A 21,986-nucleotide genomic window follows, 5' to 3' on the forward strand; every position below is an offset into this window, starting at 1 on the left:
TCTTTCTTTCTTTCTTTCTTTCTTTCTTTCTTTCTTTCTTTCTTTCTTTCTTTCTTTCTTTCTTTCTTTCTTTCTTTCTTTCTTTCTCAAAAACTAGTTGTTAAACATTTACCAGCCCAACCCCTTAATACATTGCTTTAAATTTTTAATCTTTGTTTGGACTTCTGATTTCCTTGGTGTGTGGAACTGCAAGCTGTGCAATCTCTTTCACCTGACATAGACCAGTAATTGAGCTGTAATTTAGAGGTTAAAGAGTTTTCCTAAGGTACTGAGAGGTTAGGTACTTGCCCAGGTCACACAACATTTTTGCATCAGATATAGGACTTGAACTTAGGACTTGCTCATTATGCAGACTGCCTTGCAATAAAACACACACATATTATATATCTACACACACACACACACACACACACACGCACACACTATTGGCATTTATATGTATACAAAGAATTTTTCTACTTGAAGATCTGTGGGGAAACTTGCTTATTTTTCAATGAGCAATCAAAGGCGTTGGGGAAGCAAAAAGCCTTAGATTCATATTCATGAAAGGTTAGAATTGAGCTTTAGAGATCATGTCAGCTGGAGGAGAGCAGTGATACTTCTATGTGTAATTCATGAGAATCCTGAAAAGTCAAAGAATATCAGGACCTCTCTAGAATCCTGTGATTCTGCCCTCAGAGTGTGCTGTTTATTGCTGCTTTTTCTGTGATAAGGCCAATTTTTCAGATATGACATTTGTAAAGGGTAGGAGGAAGGGAAGGGAACAATTACTAATTACTTATTAAACACTTGCTAAGTGACAGACTTTGTGCTAACCAGGGGTGGGGAACCTGAGGCCTTGAGGCCACATGTGGCCCGCTAGGTCCTCAAGTGAAGCCAGTGGAATCAGTTCAGTAGATTCTATCAAAGGGCTGTACTTAAGGACCTAGAAGGCCACATGTAGACTCCAGGCTGCAGGTTCCCTGCCCCTATGCTAACCACTTTACAAACATCTCATTTGATCCACAAGACACAGAGAGATGCTATTGTTATCTCCAATTTACAGTTGAGGAAACTTAGGTAGACAGAGGTTAACTGACTTGCCCAGGGTCACATAGTTAACATGTTTCACAGGGCAGATATGAAATCAGGACTTCCTGACTCCAAGACCAGCATAGTATAGTGCCTGGCTTTGGTTCTAGTTTCCAAATAGTACTGAATTTGGAACCAGGAATACTCAGATTTAAATCCACCTCATAGACTTGCTGGCTGTGTGACCCTGAGGAAGCAATAACATTTTTGTGCCTTGGCTTCCTCATCCAAAAAGTGGGAATAATAATGATAGATATGTCACAGGATTTTTGTAAAAATAAACTGAGATAATGGACCTGAGGCAGATCTCAAAGCTGTGTTTGGTCCTGTGACATAGTGAATGGAGAGTTGACCTCAAAGCCAGGTTTTTGGTTCTTACCTCTGATGAGTGGGGCTGAGTGACCCTGAACAAGTCTTTCAACCTCTTATTATTGTAAGCAGTTCTCCAAGACAATACATTGCAAAGAATATTCCAATCTGGGTAAATTGAGGGAGTTTCTTCTCAAGGGAGTTCCTAATTCCAGTGAAATCACAGGCCCAGTCCCTAGCCCTAAAACTATACTATTAAATGGGAAGAAGAGGCCTTGAAAAATATAAAGTAGTTTCTGTTCTATATATTTTTTTTAAAAAGCCACAAGTCCACTGTAATAGGGGCACATAGGCAAAAGCAAGAACAATTAGGTCGAGTTTGGGATGTTCTTTTCTGCTCGATTTTTACATATGGTACTTTCCCCAAATGAGGCACAATCCATAGCCCTAATCACCACCTAGCTATTTATGGCTGCATTGGGGCATCATCTTCATCATAGCTACCATTTATATAGCACCTACTGTGTGCTAAGTACTGTACAATTATTACCTCATTTGACCCTGACAACAACCCTGGAAGGGTGGTGCTATAATTATCCCCATTTTATAATTGAAGAAACTGAGGTAAACAGGGTTGTGACTTGCCCAGTATCACACAGCTACTAAGTGTCTGAGGCCAGATTTGAACTCAGGTGTTCCTGACTCCAGGCGGTGCTCTATCCAGTGGGCCACCTGACTGTCTCACATAGCTGTGTCATATAGAGTTTTACAATGAGCTACTCTGAAATGTTGAGTGTGCCTTTGAGCATTTTCTCTCTAAACCAGAAGTAAGCCTTGTGGTTGGAGGAGGTATCTAAGGCAGTTGATACACTCAAAATCCAATACATCAATATTTGCTTATGGAACAAGTAGGGACCCCTTTACCTAATTGAGGCTTTTTTCTACCCTTTATTTCCTCCTTCTCTTTTTATTTCTTTCTTGGTGCTATGTTTGACGAATGTAATTCAGATGGGGGTGTAGCCATGGAAACCATAAGAAGACTGGATTATAGGATTCTGTTCACTCAGGTACCTTTCCTATTGCTCATAATACCTGTTCCTTTGGTTACTGAAGTTATTTACATTTTAATAGGAACACGAAGATGTTGGGAGTTGGTTTGAAGTCTTGCAAAACAGCGTCCATTGCCAGATTTCTGCTTCATATTGCAGAGGAAGCAAGAATGCCTGTTGGGTTGCCCATGGCCAGGCTGCCTTGGGGTTGCTGAGAGAAAGCTAGTAGATGGAGTGATAAAGTCAAGTTTGTGTTCATCATTATTAGTTTTGGAGTGAGAAGTTAGAGTAAAGATCTCTTAATTACTGTTTGTTGAGCTAGATGCTCCCAGGGCATGTGTCTGCCTCTGGTTTAAACAGGGTTGCTGTACATCAGTTAATGTATGTGAAAGAGCTTTAACAGCTAGAGAAGCTGTGTGTGTGTGTGTGTGTGTGTGTGTGTGTGTGCATTTCTACACACCAAATATAGATAGAGATAGAATATGGATGTATACATAATTTTATCGATACATACTCATATACACATATTTGTTTATATAGAATTCTAGATTCTGAACTGAAAGGATGCCAGGGGTCATCCAGTCCAATTCTTCATTTTATTGTTGAGGAAAATGTATGCCTTGGAGGTTAAATGATTTTCCCAGTCACACAAATACTAAGTGTCAGATGTGAGATTTGTACCCATGTCATCTAATTAACTCTAGAGTAAATGCTTTCCATGGTATCATCTTGACTCCTGCTGTATTATGTTTATTTCTGCATTTCTATTTGTGTGTGTATATATATATATATATACATATATGTGTGTGTGTATATATATACATATATGTGTGTGTATATATATTATACACACATATAACACACGTGAGGGAGGTAATTGATCTCTGTCATGGAGGGGTTCGATGGCAGATGACAAAAGAATTGAGGTAACAAAATGATAATGAATTGGAAAGGCCTGTAACACCTTGTTATTCCTTTATGGACTATGAAGAAATTTCTCTTTGATAGGATCATAAGGAGCAAAGATTGGCCACGCCCTTGAGGCCCTCAGAAGACTGAAGTCACTGGTTCTGAGATGATCCAGGACAGGCTAGGAGCAGCTATGTAGAGTTTGGATCTTATAGCTATACCAGAGGGTAGTAGGGAGGGGAGGGGAAGGGGTTTTTCTCTCTTTCCTTCCCATTGACCACAGTATTTTGGAGCCTGGCTGTTCTCCTCATAAGACACACTTTATCCAGCAGTTCAGGTTTTCAGTTCCAGATGGCTCAGGGCACAGTGGAAGGAACAGAGACATACACGTTCTTCAGTTAGCCACAGGCACAGAGAGGTAAGTGACTTAAGGGAAGAAGCATTTTCAAGGCTCATGACCCCTAGGAGCAAAGAAAAGTCAGCCACTAATTCGAGGAAGAGTTAGCCCTGGCAATTGGGAGTCAGGCTGTGGAGGGAACAGGGCCCTAGAAGGCAGCTGACTAACTCATTCATCAGAATGACACAGTGAATAGAGCACTGGCACTAGAGTCAGGAGTACCTGAGTTCAAATCAGAGCTCTGACACTTGACACACTTAACTAGCTGTGTGACCTTGGGCAAGTGACTTAACCTCAATTGCCTTGCCTTCCCTCTCCAAAAAAATTAGTGACCAAGTGGGAATTATGTGAAGACTCTTTGAAGGATAAAAGTAAATTGGGGATCTGTAGAGCTGGAGGCTCTCACTACAAGGCATTTGGAGTTGCTTTGACCACATATGTTGTCTACAAACATGCTTCGTTACCACTACACTTTAAATATGTGCCCCTTCTTCCCATGGATTCTGTTTTTGTGGGAAAATGTTCCCTAACTTTACGGCAGCAAATATTTTATAGCTAAAGTCCTTACTAATCCATCTTAGTAAATGCTGTTACTTTGAGCTAATTATGTCTATTAATTGACTATTAAAGCTTACTGTTTGGGGTTCGTGGTTTTAGGAATACAGACACTCACAGGGTATACTGTACATACCCTGTATATAAGTATATTATACATAATCTCCCTAAAATGTATAATATGTGTATACATATATGTATATGGCTAAGGGGTAATTATAAATTATATCTGTATCTGTACTTGTATTTACATCACTCCCTCTGGGCTCTTCTTACAAATTGTACTCATATTCATGGTGTAGACCCACTCTACAACCTGGGAGTAGCAGCCTCCTCTGGGGACCTAACACACACATACACACATGCCTATATACATGTATGTATATACATATACGTTCAACTTTCATTTTGGTTTGTGGAGGATGAAGGATAGAAAAGGACGTGGTTTCTATACTTGTGTGTGTATATATGCACATATGTTTATATATGCATTTATAATTGCTACCTTACACATCTATACAATGACTACACGTAGAAGTATATATGTGATAAACAAATGTACACATATGCAATGCATGTGTATGTATTTTATTATGTATGTATATTGTAGTATGTATAATATATTTACATATATGTACATGTATATGTATATGTATGTGAATACATATACATGGTGTCCCCAAAGTCTTTAAGCTTTGAAAGCTCAACACTTCACTAAGACTTTTGGAAGACTTTGTATTATATGTGTATGTGTACATTAAGGTTCCGCAACTTATAATCTCAGAGAGTTGTATCACTGAGAACTTAAATGACTTCCTCATGATCACAGGGCCAGTAAACATCAAAAATAAGACTTAATCTTGCCTTTTTCACACCCAGGGTGGCTTGCTATCCACTACCACCATGCCATCTATTTAATGAGAAAACCAATATGTCTTGTAGTTATGCCTGTATATATGGAATCAGAAAGAATTGAGTTTGAATATTGTCTCATACAATTAGTAGCTGTGTGACCATAGGCAAGAACATTTCTTCCAGCCTCAGTTTCCTCATCTGCAAAATTGGGATAATAATAGCACCTACCTCCCATGGTTGTTGAGAGGATTAAATTGGATAATACTTATAAAGCCCTGAGCACAGTGCCTGGTACGTAGTAAGTGCTATACAAATATTAGCTATTATCATTGTTGTTGTTAACAATGATTATGATGATAATTAAATAGTGTAATTTTAAAAAACGATATTGCCTCAGTAACTGAGAGAATTTGGCCAATTGAGCTTGCCTTTTGGAATAAATCAAGTCCTGGACATGATATTAATTCTAATTTGTCTTTTCCTTTGATCTTTACTGATATCCTTTGCTCATCCTCCCCTTCCTCCCTTTCCTCCTCTTCCTCATTCTCCTGCTCCTCTTCTCCATATGAAGTCCTCAAGTGCAGAAACTGCTTGCTCTTTCCAACCTTATCTTCCATAGAACCCAGCCCAGGGTATTGCAATAAATATCACAAACAGTCATTGAATGAAAGTTGAATGACTTTTGTTTTCTGTTTATCTCTATTGCTAAGATTTCTTATCTCTTTCCCTACCTCCCTCCACTTCATCTTCTTCCTGGCTCTTTCAAGCTATTCTGCCTGGGTGTCTGACCCTCTTCCGCCTCTCACCACCAGAAGTCAGACTTAGAGGATAAATGTAACTAACACTGGAAGGAGGAACAAATCTAATCCTTCTCTTATAAGAGATCCCTAAGGGTTTCCCCACTTTCCCCACAATAAAAGTCATATTTGCTATATGCCCTTGAGAAGCTCACCAAGGATATGAAAGAGCAATGGTTACTATTAGATGGTATTTGATTAAATGCTGGGCAGCTAAGTGGCTCAGTGGATAGAGTGCTGGGCCTGGACTCAGGAAAATCTGAGTTCAAATTTTGCCTTAGACACTTACTAGCAGTGTGACTCTGAACAAGTCATTTAACCCCATTTGCCTCAGTCTCCTCATCTATAAATTTATCAGGAGAAGAAATAGCCAACCATTCAAGTATCTTTGCCAAGAAAACCCCAAATGGGGTCACAAAGAGTTGAACACAATTGACACAGAAATCTCCAACAGCTAAAAAAGTACTATTTTTTATGGTGTCTCCCATTGTGCCAAACATTGTCCTTTGTCCATTGTAAGCCCTTCACCAATAACTGATCTGATAAAGAGTGGATTGGCTGGATGATCACAAGATCATTGAGCCAGCTACAACATGACAGCACTAGAGAAATCAGAGAATCAGAGCTCGATGAGAAGGCAATTAAAATGACACGAGTAGCAGCAGAGACTGGAGAGATGAGCCCAGAAAGATGGCATGATGCTACAATTCCATTATTTCATCAAAGAAGTGTGTAATAAAAATAGCCTTAGGGGAATAAAGAAAGGTGCAATGTTAGTGGAGAAATAGAAGCCTCTTCCAAACACCTGAGAGGCGTGAACAGTGGCTTGAGGCCATGAGAAAGAAAATCTTAATTTAATCCAGCATTTACTGAAAGTTGGCACTGAGCTAAGTTGTGGGATGAGAATGAAAAAGAGCACATCGGGGTCAATTGGAGTAATATGGGGAGAAAAGTAGGGAAGAACAGATGGGGGAAATATAAAACAATGAGATGCACCATTCATGTATGTTTTCTGTGTTTTTAAAGGTTTTTTTTTTTATCAATTAGTTTATTTTTAGCTTTTAACATTCACTTCTACAAGATTTTGAGATCCAGATTTTCTCCCCATCTCTCCCCTTCCCCCACCCCAAAGAGGATGTGCATCCTGATCATCGTTCCCCCAGTCTTCCTTCCTTTCTATCACACACACACCCTTCTCATCCCTTTTCCTTCTATTTTCCTGTAGGGCAAGATAGATTTCTATACCTCATTGCCCGTATATCTTATTTCCCAGTTGCACATAAAAACAATTTTCAACATTCATTTTTAAAACTTTGAGCTCCAAATTCCCTCCCTTCTTCCCTCCCCCCTACCCTCATTGAGAAGACAAGCAATTCAGTATAGGTTATACATGTGTAGTTATGCAAAACGCTTCCATAATAGTCATGTTGTGAAAGACTAACTATATTTCGTTCCATCCTATCCCACTCCACATTTATTCTATTCTCTCCTTTGACCCTCATGCTCCTCAAAAGTGTTTGCTTCTGATTACCCCCTCCCCCATCTGCCCTCCCTTCTATCATCACTCCCCTCCGTGTTATCCCCTTTCCCCCCTACTTTCCTGTAGGGTGAGACAGATTTCCATACCCAATTGAGTATGTTATTCCCTACTTGAATCAAATCCAATGAGAGTAAGGTTCACTCATTCCCTTTCACCTTCCCCCTCTTCCCCTCCAGTGTAAAAGCTTTTTCTTTCCTCTTTTATGTGAGATAATTTACCCCATTCTACCTCTCCCTTCCTCCTTCCCCCAGTACATTCCTCTCTCACCCCTTAATTTTATTTTTTTAGATATCATCCCTTTATATTTAACTCACCCTGTGCCCTTTGTCTATATATATATTCCAACTACCCTAATACTGAGAAAGGTCTCCTGAGTTATAAATAATATATTTCTGGGGCAGCCAGGTAGCACAGTGAGTAAGAGCACCAGCTCCAGTGTCAGAATGACCTGGGGATCGAATCTGGGCTCAGACACTTAGCATCCACCCAGAAACACCTGGCCGTGTAACCTTGAGCAAGTTACTTAACCCCAATTGCTTTAATAATAATAATATCTTTCCATGTAGGAATGTAAACAGTTCAACTTTAATAAGTCCCTTATGGTTTCTCTTTCTTCTTTACCTTTTCATGCTTCTCTTGAGTCGTGTATTTGAAAGTCAAATATTCTATTCAGTTCAGGTTTTCTCATCAAGAATGCTTGAAAAACATCTATTTCTTTGAATATCATTTTTTCCCCTAAAGTATTATACTCAGTTTTGCTGGATAGGTGATTATTGATTTTATTCCTAGCTCCTATCACTTCCAGAATATCAAATTCTAAGTTCTTAAACCCCTTAAAGTAGAAGCTGTTAAATCTTGTGTTATCCTGATTGTGTTTTTGCAATACTTGAATTGTTTCTTTCTGGTTGCTTGCAGTCTTTTCTCTTTGTCCTGGGAATTCTGAAATTTAACTACAATATTCCTAGGAGTTGTCCTTTTGGGATCTCTTTCTGGAGGAGATGGGTGGATTCTTTTAATTTCTATTTTGCCCTTTTGTTTTAGAATACAAAGGCAGTTTTCCTTGATAATTTCTTTCTTTCTTTTTTTGTCTTTTTAGAGGGAGGAAGGTACAGCAATTGGGGTTAAGTGACTTTCCCAAGGTCACACAGATAGTAAGTCTTAAGTGTCTGAGGTCAGATTTAAACTCAGGTCCTCCTGACTTCAAGGCTGGTGCTTTAATCACTATACCACCTACCTGCCCCCTTTGATAATTTCTTGAAAGATAAAGTCTATGCTCTTTTTTTTTTATCATGGCTTTCAGATAGTCCAATAATTTTTAAATGATCTCTCCTGGATCTATTTTCCAGGTCAGTTTCTTTTCCAATGGGATGTTTCCCATTGTCTGCTATTTTTTCATTCTTTCAGTTTTGTTTTATAATTTCTTGATTTCTCATAGTCATTAGCTTCCATGTGCTCCATTTTAATTTTTAAGGAATTATTATCTTCAATGAGCTTTTGGACTTCCTTTTCCATTTGTCCAATATTGCTTTTTAAGGCATTCTTCGTCTCATTGGCTTTTTGGATGTCTTTCGCCATTTAAATTAGTCTGTTTTTTAAGGTGTTATTTTCTTCAGTACTTTTTTGGGTCTCCTTTAGCAAGTTGTTGATTAATTTTTCAGGTTTTTCTTGCAGGCTTTGGATGTAGGAGCTTTGATTTTGTTGTCTTCTGGTGGTATTTTGATCTTTGTCACCAAAGTAAGATTCTATAGTCTGAGGTTGTTTTTTTCCTCCCACTGTTTGCTCATTTTCCCAGCCAATTACTTTACTTTTTAGTTCTTTGTTAAGGTGGGGCTCTGCTTCCAGTGTTGAGGGTGTATTGTCCCAAGCTTTAGGGGTTTTTGTATAGCTGTTTTCAGAGATACTTCTAGGGACCTATACATTTTCATTTCTTCTAAGATGGTATGATCTGAGGAGAGGTGTTTGCTACTCTCCTGCCCTTTGCTCTGACCTGTGGGTGACCACAAGCACTCTTTTCTTCCTTGGAACTGTGAGGAAGGTCCCCTCTCCACTGTGACCACAAGCTCTGCTATGCTATTGCTCTTCCTTGCCTTGGGACTGCCACCCAGGACTGGCACCCTGATATGAGTTTGGGCAAAGGAGCAGAGTCCTGCCTCATTGCTAGCAAAAGACTCCTTTAATCTCCTTTTTACCATCAGTTGTTCAACCTTCTTATCATCTGTGGGCTGAGACCAATAGAAGCAGTCACTTCCCCAAGGCCTTCTCTTGGTTTACAGATGCTGGGGCTGTGCTGTGCCAGCAAAGAGATCCCTGCAATCCCACTCCAATCAGCTGCTTGATCCCCCCACTGTCTGTGGACTGAGAGCTCTGGAAGTAGCTGGTGCAGCCACCCTCTGCCACCCTGGGGCTGGGGCCAGACCATGCTCCTTTCCCACCCAGGCCTGACAGACCTTTTCTACTGACCTTCTACTTTGTCTTTGGTGTTTGTGGGTTGAGAAGGCTGGAAGCCACCACAGCTGCCAGTGATTTAGTCCCTGAGACCTGCTCCAGGTTTGCTGAGGGACCCAGTCTGTAAATCAGGGCCAGTGTTGGTCTGTGCTCCTCTCCCAGTCTGCTGCAATAGACCTTTCCTGTCGACCTTCCAGGTTTTCTTGGGCTGGAAATTTATTTCATTCTGTCATTTTGCGGAGTCTTCTGCTATAGAATTTATTCAGAGTCCTTTTTTTATGGGTATTTGGAGGGTTTGGAGGGAGAGTTCAAGCAAGTACCTGCTTTTACTCCATCATCTTTACTCTGCCCACCCACTTGTGTTTCTAAAAGAAAAATTTAGCAGTTTGTATTTGCAGTGACCAGGGTACAACTGGATGGAGCTCCACCTCCAGGTGAGAAGAGATGGTCTGTGGCTTCTTTTGTGTATTTCCTGCTTATCTGCCACCAGGCAAGTTTAATTATCATGCCTTATCTTCACTGTACTGGTAACTTATGTTGGGTTGGGTTGATGTTGTTCAACTCAATTGAAAAATATATGGTTGCCTTTTTTTTTTTTTTTGAGACATCATGAATGGTTGATCCTTGAAAAAAAGAATCAGTTTGCTGTGCTATTGATCATTCTGTCACTAAAACAGTTGACATCAATCAAATTATCACCTGCAGTTATTTAAACAAAGACCAAATATTATTGGCAATATGGTCATCCAGTGGTTTGACTGCACCTCCCCCCTCAGTGAGTCCCACTAAATAGATGTGTTCCCCATACTCAACTATATTGATCTCATCCTGTCCAACCCTCATCTTTTTAATTGTAAACAAAATCTAATTGTCTTCAGTTGAATTTGGAGACTCTTTAGTATCTTCAAACTATTTATTTATCCCATTTTTTAGAGATAGAAGTGATAGTGGAAGTTATTTGGTCTAATCCCTTTACTTTAAAGTTGTTGAAAGTGGGACTCAGAGAGGTTTAGTAAGGTCACATAATTATAAAATTGGAGAATTTGAAGGGATATGACTGGTTATCTAGTTCAACAACACACAAAGCAATTTTTCAGCCTCTGCTTGAAGATCTGTAAGGAGGGAAGCACATCACCTCCAGAGGTAGTTCATTCCAATTTTGGAAAGCTCAAATTATGAGAAAGTTGTTATTGTTGTTGTTTAACTCTTGCTATAAATCTTACATGTGCCTCTTTGCAATCTCCAGCCATTGCTCCTGGTTCTATGCCCTGGGACCAAACAGAACCATTCAAATCCCTCCTTCTCCCCATGACAGCTTTTCAAACATTCGAACCTAGCTCTCATGTGCCCTCTCCTTCTCCCTGCCTATTCTGCTCTCCCCAAACCTTTAGTCTTCCATTCTCCAAAGAAAAGCAGATTCCTTCAGCCTCATAGGACATGTACTCAAGGATTTCACCAGCCTAATTGTCCTCCTCTGTATACTTTCTAGCTGATCAGCATCCTTCTGAAACCATGGTACCCGGAACTGAGCATAGTACTCCAAATGAAGTCTGACAAGAGCAGACTACAATGGGGCTTTCACTTCATTAGTCCTGGGAGCTGTTTCTTTGGATGCCGCATTCCACCACTGACTCATATTGATCCTTCTCTCACTAAAACCACAAGATCTTCCTTCAGAACATTTGCTGCCTAATTATGTTTCACAATCATGTATTTGTGAAGTTAGTTTTTGGTACCCAAATGTAAGATTTTACATTGCTTCCTATTGAATTTTATTTGAATATTTAGATTCAAACCAGTACACTGATCAATCAGGATCTTTTTATGTTCTTTCATCCGGTGTGTTAATGATATTTCCCAGCTTTTGTGCCACCTGTGCATGTGATAAGTATGCCAACTGTGCCTTTATCCAAATGAGTGATAAAAATATGAAAGAACTCATGGCCAGTTATCGATTCCTGAAGAACTCCATAGGTGGCACAGTGGATAGAGTGCTGGGCCTGAAGTCAAGAAGACTCAAGTTCAAATCTGGTCTCAGGAATTTTGTAACAGGGCCTCGATTTCTTTATCTGTAAAATGGGGTTAATAATAGCACCTACCACACAGGGTTCTCACAAGGATCAAATGAGAGATTTGCAGAGTTCCTAGCACAATGTCTGGCACATAGTAGGGAGTTAATAATAATTATTATTAGTTATTATTAATCATCATCATCCACAGGAGTACTCCTAACATGTTGACAATGAGCCATTAACAGCTAACTGCACTTTAACAATTACTGTGCAACCAGTTTCAAATCTACTTAGTTGCATTATCATCCAGTCCACATCTCTCCTTCTCTACAGGAATGTTATCTGATAGTAGCTTTGCTGAAATCTAAATAAATGATCTCTGCTAAATTCCCCTCCTCTGTTAGTTTAGTAACCTTAACAAAAAAAGGAAAGGTCAGTCTTTTTGATGGAGCCATGCAGGCTCCTTGTTATCACTGCTCCCCTTTCTAGATGTTTACCTACCATCTCCTTAATGCTATGTAAGTGGCAGACCCTGACCTATACCCTAAGCCTCCAAAATTCTCATCCTGCGCCCTAAGCATTATGTCACACACACTCTCTCATCATGGTCTTATCCTTCCCATGGTACAGCCATGGTTATCCACTGCCTCCTGGGCCCTCATCTACCATCTTGATTTTTGTGTTATCAATGGACTTTGATGAGTCTCGAGAAGATAGTGAGGCTGATGACTTTGTGCTGCTCTGCTTCACTTAAATCCAATTCACATCCAAGTCAAGACATCAGCTTGTGATATCTTTGGGCTTCTTCAAGAACAAAGGATGAACAACAAAAACAGTGAAACTTCTTCAAAGCTGGGAATTTCCACACCCTGGTTCCCCTATGAAACTATTTTTCCTTTAGTGATTAAATCTTAAAAGCAAAACAAAACAACAAAGCCAAAAACCCTGCCACGAGGCACTGGCCGTATAGGTCTAAAGTTTACATTCCTAGTTACATTCTTTCCTCTACTGTTAGAGCCTCCAAGGCCGGAGATTTTGATTATTGTCATACTAACAAATTACCTGGCTTCCCAATTTACCTAGATGAGAGGAGGATGGGAATAGTGGAGGGCATTCTTGACAGACTATTTCAATATGGGTGAATATGGTATGTAACATGAGAAAGGGGAGAAGATTCATCTATTTTAACATTTTATGAGAATCAGAAGATGCTGGAAAGGATGTACCCAAATATAGTAACCTCTTATTAATGATATTGAATATATTTATCTCACTTAAAAAATGTTAAAGCATTTTAACATTTGTTGTCTCATTATCTACTTGCAAAATTGGTGAGATATAAGGAGGAAAAATGACAGGTAGTGTAGTACAGTAGATAGGGCTAGGCTTGGATTCATGTGTGTGCAGTGGAAAGATCACTGGTTAATGGAGTCAAATAGTTTGGATTAATATCCTCCCTCTTTTAATCATTACCTACATGACATTGTGCAAGTCATTTTCCTCAGATCTGATCTGTACAATAAGGGGATTGGACTATCTGACCACTGAGGTTTAGCTCTAAATCTATGATCCTATGATGACAGTTCAAATCTAGCCCCTGATACTTATTATCTGTGTGTCTCTGAGTTAGTAATTTAACTTCTCTGACAGGTGGCAAAGTAAGTAGAGCATCATCCCTGGAATCTGCAGGACCCACGTCAAATCTGGTCTTAGACACTTACTAGCTGTGTGACCCTAGGAAAAACACTTAAACCTGTTTGCTTCAGTTTCCTCATTTGTAAAATGAGCTGGAGAAGGAAATGACAACCACTCCTTTATCTTTGCCAAGAAAACCCCAAATGGGGTCACAAAGAGTAAGAAATGATTGAAAACAAGTGAACAGCAAGGAAAAGATCATGATGGCAAAGAGACAGGAGGGATGTGTATGCCATAGGTGAACAAGTCCAACTAGTGTTTCAGAAGTGACAAAGGTACATCTGGGAATATTACTTTTAAGCGTTCTGAATTTCTGAACAGTTCTTACCAAGCAAATCATGCTCTGGTTCCATCTCAGTGCCATGGAGTAGGATGAAACCTTTAGCAATGGTAAAAGAAGCTTACATGGAATTGGAAGATACTTTTAGAGTCCCTTTCTGTCTCTGTCTCTCGCTTTTGAGCTGCACACTGTTTCTATGGTTACACAGAAATCTAAGCTGAACTAACACCTTGCCAGATTTTCAGCATTGGCACTTACTGAAGCAAGAAATCACAGGCTTAGGAAAGCCAGCATGGCCTGTGCAGAGTACTCAGAAAGGCTCCTGGAAAAATGGCCAGGAGTGGAGGCTACCGACCACTCTTCACTGTCCACATCCAGCAGACTTTATTCTGCCACAGTAAGCTAGCAGTTAGTAAAAACTTTACAACATATTTAAATTAGGACACAGAGGGAAACACTGACCTATCATCTCCAAAGGGAGTCATTCTTCAGTTTTTAGTTTAGTTTTTTTGGGGGGAGGGGGGTAGGTGGGGTGGGGAAGATACCTGTGATTTCATTGGTATGTGTATCTACAACTGTCAGTCATGTCTAACTCTCTGTGAACCCTTTTGGGGTTTTCGTAGCAGAGATACTGGTGTTGTTTACCATTTCCTTTTCTGACTCCTTTTACGGATGAGGAAACTGAAGCAAGCAGGGTTTAGCAACTTCTCCAGAGTCACACAGCTAATAAGTGTCTGAAGTCAAATTTGAGCTCAGACCTTCCTGACTCCAGTCCTGGAGCTCTATCTGATGTACCACCTTATCTGCCAGAATTGGCTTATGCTGGGATACCTTTAGGGTTTAACTCTGGAGGGTTTAAAAATGTTTTACATGATTACAATGTTTTTTTATTTAATTTTTTTCTCAGTTACATGTAAGCAAATTTTTTTAATTAAAAAAAATGAGTTCCAAATTTTCTCCCTCCCTTTCTCTCCTCCCCCTCCTTGAGAAGTTAAATAATTTGATATAGATTATAAATGTGCAATCATGTAAAACATTCCCATATTAGTCACATTGCAAAGAAAAACAGGCAAAAATTATCAAAAATAATAAAGTTTAAAAAGTATGATTTCGTCTGCATTCAGATTCCATCAGTTTTTTCTTTGGAGGTAGATAGCATTTTTTATCATAAGTCTTTGGAATTGTCTTGGATTATTGTATTACTGAGAATAAGTAAGTCATTCATAATTGATCATTGTACAATATTGCTATTACTGTGTACAGTGTTCTAGTTCTACTCACTTTACTTTTTATCAGTTCATGTAAGTCTTTCTAGGTTTTTCTGAAAGCATCCTGCTTGTCATTTCTTATAGCACAATAGTGTTTCATCATAATCATATACACACTATATTTACAATAACTTCTTTTTGGCAGCATCATAGATCTGACACTGGAAGAGACCTTAGAAATCACCTAGTCTAATCCCTTAAGTTTTTATAGATGAGGAAATTAAGGTTTAGAGGTCAAATGATTTGTTCATTTGTCTCATAAATGGTAGCAGACAAGAGTAAGGGTTTGGTCCTCATTCTTCTGACTTCAAATCCCACTTTCCTTCCACTGCATCATAATTTCCACTCATCTTGTGTTGAAAAATGTTTTAACATATTAATATCAACCTACCCATTTTAAGTTACTCAAATAGTCAAAGAGATTTGAGATCTCATTGATTTGGAAGCTACAGGCATGCATTCCTGAACTTTCTGTATGACTCTGATTCATGTCCTCCCCAAAGTTCATCATAGGTGGTCCATCCAATGTACTAGGAGCCTCCTTCACTTTCTGCCAACATCAAAAGGCGGTTACCAGTGGGACACTCTGTCTATTTTTCATCCCTCACTCTTGCCATGTGACTGACCCATCTTCTCTTCCTAGCTTGCAATTCCACGATTATGTTTTTTATTCCTCTTATTCTTTACAATTTCTATTTGGCTATATGTTGCAGCCTGCTCTCACCCATAATGCACCTCTTCATTGCTGTCTATGTGATGCTCATTTTAAAAAGAAAGTTGCAGGCACTGTGCTAATGCTTATTTCTACTAGCCAAGGCTGAGTGATTTCAGATATTAAATGTAGGAGTTAGGGTTGCTTAATGTTTATATTTTGAGAGCTTGTCTCTTTCAAAAGGCTGTCAGTACCTCCTGCATTTTACTTCATTAACACTGACATTACCTGTATGAGGAAAGATTTAGCCATCATTCCTTATTATTTCATGGATGGAAAGAACTGATATACATGAATGCTAAATGATAATACAACAAGAAAATATCAGCAGAGAGGACTAAAAAAAATCACCATAAACTGAGAATTAGGAGCACTATGTCATAATCCTGTCTGTAACAATTGTCTGAGTAGTAAGTGACCTAGAGCAGATCTGTAGAATTTAATAACTTCTGCCTCTGATTACTATACAGTGATGCAGCGAACATTTATTAGTTGAGGTCTGAAGAAGATTCTGACCCCATGGAAGATTCTTGATGCAATTTAATCTCAGTAGTCAAGAGGGGTGAATCAGAACTTAGAGTTGGAAGAGACCTCATATCTTCTTTAGGTACAGATGAGGATACATAGCCCAAAAGAGGCTATGTGATATGGCTATGTGATATGTGATATGGCACAAGTAGTATAAATAGTATAACTAGGCTTTAAGATTATCAGACATGTCTGGGAGACCTTGTGAGGAATGGAGTCAGAAACAACAATAGGCCCTTACTACTAAAGACTTAGACATCTTAGGACCTTCTTATCATTCCGGTTCCCTAAATGCAACAAAACTTTGTTTTGAATGCAGCCTCGCAACATTTAATATTCTTTATCATTGTAAGAAGAGACAGACAGGATGTGAGAGTGATGAAGGTGAAGGGTGGTACAGACTGCTGGACTGATCATAGACTTATCTTCTCCAAGTTAAATATTTGCATTCAACAAAAATGGTGGCTCCAAAGCAAGACTAACAGAAAGACTTAATATCAAAAGATTAAAGCACTTCTCTGAGTGGTAACAGTTTGTTGCTGACTTGGAGGGGAAACTGAGTCAATACACAATTGGGAATAGTAGAACAGAAAAAGAGTGGGGAGCTTTCAGAGATTTGTGATTAGCATTGTGTTTACCCATCTGGACCAGAACACTCAAAACATCAAGATTGGTTTGACAAAATTAATGGGGAAATTTATCATCAGGATGGTTCATTCATCTCTAAGAAGGCAGTGTTTAACTCCATCAAAAGTAAAGTACAAGTAAATCTTAGAGAGAGGTAGGTTTTTGGCTCAATAAGAAGGCAGATGAAATTCAATTTTATGCTGATAGTAACCATCCAAATTGTTTTTATGATGATGTGAAGGTTATGTATGGACCAAAGACCTATGATGAATCTCAACTACTCAGAACTGATGGACTCACGTTGATTAGAGACAAGGACATGATGCTGGAGATGTGAGTCAAACACTTTCATAGTGTTTTCAATAGACTATCATCAATCAGTGCTGAAGCCATTGATCATTTACCTCATTTTGAAGTCAATTTCTCTTTAGCTGAATTTCCAATGGAAGAAGAGGTTTTGAATGCCATTTGGCTCCTCTCATGTGGCAAAGTGCCTGGTGATGATTTTATTCCAGCTGAGATTTAAAAGGCAGAGGGTCCACTACTCATAAAAAAGCTGACAGAAATTTTTGGGGTTTTATGACAAGAGGAAGTTATCCCCCAGCAATTCAAGGATGCCTCCATTGTCCATCTCTATAAGGGAAGAGGAAATAGATTGTCCCATCACAATTACAAGGAGGTCTCTTTCTTAGCCATTGCTGGCAAGATTCTTTCCAGAGTACTCTTTAATAGGTTGATCCTTCACCTGGAAGATGGCCATCAACCTGAGAGACAGGGTGGCTTCAAGAAGGGCTGTGGAATGGTCAACATGGTGTTTGCTGCCCAACAACTCCAGGGAAAATGCCAGGAACAGATTCTAGGTTTGTACACAACTTTCATTCATCTAATGAAGGCCTTTGACACTGTCAATCATGAGAGCTTGTGGAAAATTATGGCACAATTTGTTTGCCTGGAGAAGCTTATCAGTATTTTATATCAGTTTTCTGACAGTACACCTGCCCAGGTTCTGGATAATGGACAATGCTGGTGTACTTTCCCAGACCACATTGACAGTAAATTATTTAGCTTGAAAAGGCTACAAGACAAGACTAAGGTGGAGGGAGAATTGGTGTGAAACTTTTTGTTCGTATATGACTGTGTACTCAATACAGCCTCTGAGGCTGAGATGCAACAAAGTATGTATTGATTGTCTGTTCTTGGGCTAATTTTGACCTAACAATACCAATAAAACAGGTTCTCCATTAGCCAACACTACACCATCCACAAAGAGAACCATTCGTTACCACAAATGGAGAGATTTTTAGTGCTGTGGATATGTTCATTTACCTTGGCAGTATACTTTCCAGGAATGTATACATAGATGATGAGACATTGACAGATGATGAGACGTGATTGACACATGCATTGTCAGAGCTAGCTCAGTGTTTGGGATCTCTGAAGGAAAGAGTGGGAGAGAAGAGTTAATAGTCTGTCTACCAAACTGACCTCATTGTGCTGACAGAGCCATTGTGCTGACCTCATTGTTGAGAAACCTGGACAGTCTACCAGTACCATGCCAGGAAACCGAATTGCTTCACCTTGAATTGTCTTAGGAAGATGCTGAAGATCACCTGGCGAGATAAGACATCAGACACTGAAGTCTTTTCTCGAGCTGAACTGCCAAGCATTCAAACTCTACTGCAGAGAGCAAAACTATGATGGATTGACCACATTGTTGGAATACCAAAAGTACATTTGCCACATAAGGCAAGCAATCACATGAAGGTCAGAAGAAGCAATACAAGGACACTCTCAAAGTCTCTCTGAAGAACTTTAAAATTGATCATGAGACATGGGAGACATTGGCATAGGACTGCCTGGCATGGCATACTGCATCAGAGAATTTTCTGTGCTCATAAAGCAAAGCAAAATTGCAGTAGTTCAAAAGTAACACGAAATGTGCAAATTTACAGACATGTCCATTCCCAGTATCCATATGGACTATTTGTGGCCAATCTGTGGTAAAACCATTAGAGCTTGTCTGATCAGCCACAGTCAGACACACGGGACCTTGACCCCAACATAATGATGTCATTTTCGTCCTCTTCAAGATCCAACAAGCATTTTCTCCCCACCCCAGTTCTCCTCACCAGCACTTCATGTCCATTTCAGTGGCTTTGTACTAGTTTTCATTTAAGCCAAGAACACTTGGTTTCTTCAAAACCTACCTTTTAGCATTCTGCCCTTCAAGACTAAGTTCAAATGCCTACGCATTGAAGGAGGCATTTTTGTGTCCTCCTCCTTTCCCTGCCCACCTGCCTTAACCACTAAGGTTATCTTCTATCATACCTATATACCTGTCTATTATGTGTAATACCTATTACACATTGTTTCCTCTACTAGAATGTAAGCTCCTTGAAGTCAGGGATTGTGTCCCAGAATTTAGCTCAGTGCCTAGAACATAGTAAACACTTTAATGCTTGTTGATTGTGTGATTCTTTGATGGTAAGAACTATGTCATTTAGCATCTTTGTATCCCCAATGCCACCCAGCATAGTGTCTTGCACATAGTAGGTGTTTTAGAAATATTTGCTGAATTGAATTATGTAAGATAGTCTACTCTAGTAGGGAACATAAGGCACTTATGTATGCAAATAACTATAATTCAAGTCAGAGTGCCATATGGATGATACAAATAATAAGAATTTAGAGCAATGAGAGACAAATTCTGGCTTAGGAGCCTTCAGGGAGGATGTCTATAGCACCTGGGTTGGTCCCTGAATAGTGGAAAGGATCTGATGGGAGGAGTTAGGGGAAGGGATGGAGGAAGCTCTCTAGATGTCAGTGTACTTCCTGGGAGCCTTATTAGGAAATATGTACATAGTTTCATCATCCTCTTGTAATGGGAATGGGAATTTGAAGATCTTCCCTGCCCCTTAATGGACGAGTTTGAAGACCTCACTGGCTTTGAAAGTAAACTCTGCCCCCTAATAGGCTGAATGTAGTCACATGGAGCCTGTAGTGGGAGGAGTTTGCAGAAGGGAAGCAGAGCCCACAGGAAGTGGGGAGCCAGAGCCAGAAAGATGGTGGAGAGAGAGGTGCTCAGACAAGGAGATAGAGAGCTTTGTGAATTAATATTGGTTTTGTATTGGTTTGGGGGAAGGCTGAAGGATGTCGTGGCTATCAGCATTATTATGGCTTCTTAATATCTTTAGCACTATGATGGAATTGGCTTACTGGTTTGGGGATTTGGTTTTCTGGTGTCTAAATAAATGCTCCAGTTCTGTCCTCTGTATAGAAAGTTTGGTATATTTTGTGATTGAATGTCATGTGGTATTTATAGTCACATTTTTGATTGTGTTCATGGGTGCTGTAAATATTGCGTTGGTGCTCTACCTCTCAATGACTACCAGCTCTTCATCAGTGTCATGTCTCGTCATAGGATCAGATAGCTAAGGAGGATCTTAGGGAGGATTCAAACGCAGGTTTTCCCTACTTTAAGGGATGTGCTTTCTCTACTTATTGCCTCTAGGATCTAGATAGTAAGTCAACAGTAAAGCGTTTGGGTAGAAGAGGGATAGTTTCGGGGTATAATCCCAAAATCAGAAAAAAAAAATTTAAAACTGGAAGGAGCCCTAGGAATTATGTGGTCCGACCACATTTTGCTGATGAGGATTTTGAGGTCAAAAGAGACATAAAATTACTAATGACAAATGTGGTCCTAGAATCCAGGAGTCTTCGCTCTTAAGGCAACGTTCTTTCCATTATCCTACAACCCATGGCCTGGAGACCACATGTGGCTCCCTAGGTCCTCAAGTGCATTCAGCCTCAAGGTCATAGCTTCCCTAACCCTGTGACCTGCAACAACTTTGAAAGACTTAAAATAAAAACCTTTTTGTCAGTGCAATGACTTGGAGTCAGAAAGATCTGGGTTCAAATTCTACCTTAGCTATGCCATATTGGGCAGATAACAATCACTTAACTTCTCTGGGCAAAAGCTTCCTTTCCAGCTCCAAATATAGCATACCAAGATTCTATGACCTCCTTTTCCTTCTAGGGACAGGTAAAGGGAGTCAATTTCACTCCTATCATAGAATAATTTCCTAAAAGAAAATCTCAGCAACTTTGAAGGATAAATTGCCTCATCTAATGATCACTGGGCAAAGGGAAAAACTTGTCTAGTCCTTCTGAACTCATGCCTAAAGCTATTTACTTGGCATTGCCATCTCTCTCTCTCTCTCTCTCTCTCTCTCTCTCTCTCTCTCTCTCTCTTTCTCTCTCTCCTTCCCTCTTCCTCCCCCCCTCTCCCTCACTCTACCCCTCCCCTACTATCTCACTGACAAGTAATGACTCTAAAATCTACAACTGAACTTCAGTTTTCTCATCTGTAAAATGGGGCTTGTAGCACCTCCCTCAAAAGACTTCTGTGAGGTTCAAAAAGCACCAATGGATATAAAGTACTTTTTATATCCTACAATGTGATATAAATGTCCATCATTCTTCGTAGGGGGAATCAGCTCACTGTTCTTATATTACATCATCCTTTTTGTGTCTTGCAGTATCATCCTGCTGGTTTTCTTTCCTGACTGTAATACTGCTTACTCATGCTCCCTCAGTACTCCATTAGAGTCAGGAGATCTTTATCACCAATTACATTAACTTGCAAGAATTTGCATCATCCTTTTCTTCTCCTTGGGTCAGAGAAGAGGAAGAAGGGGAAGTGTGAAGGCCTGAGGAATGCAGCCCTGATACCAACCTAGCAAGTCAAAATGTGCATTCCAAAGAAATTACCACAATGGGATTAAGGGAAATCTCCCTTTAAATTGAGGGAAAGTCCCTTTGATTCTTTGTCCTGGCTAACCTCTGCTTGGCCTCAGGTGTCCAGGAGAAGATTCTCCTCCAGTTGAAAGCCCTCTCTGAAGTAATTCACATAAAGAAGCTCTCAAGCTTTTTGGGAA

This window comes from Petaurus breviceps, unplaced genomic scaffold (assembly GCF_028583685.1).
Source record: "Petaurus breviceps papuanus isolate PSGF00001 unplaced genomic scaffold, PetGlider_PUasm1.0 229, whole genome shotgun sequence".
Lineage (NCBI taxonomy): Eukaryota > Metazoa > Chordata > Mammalia > Diprotodontia > Petauridae > Petaurus > Petaurus breviceps.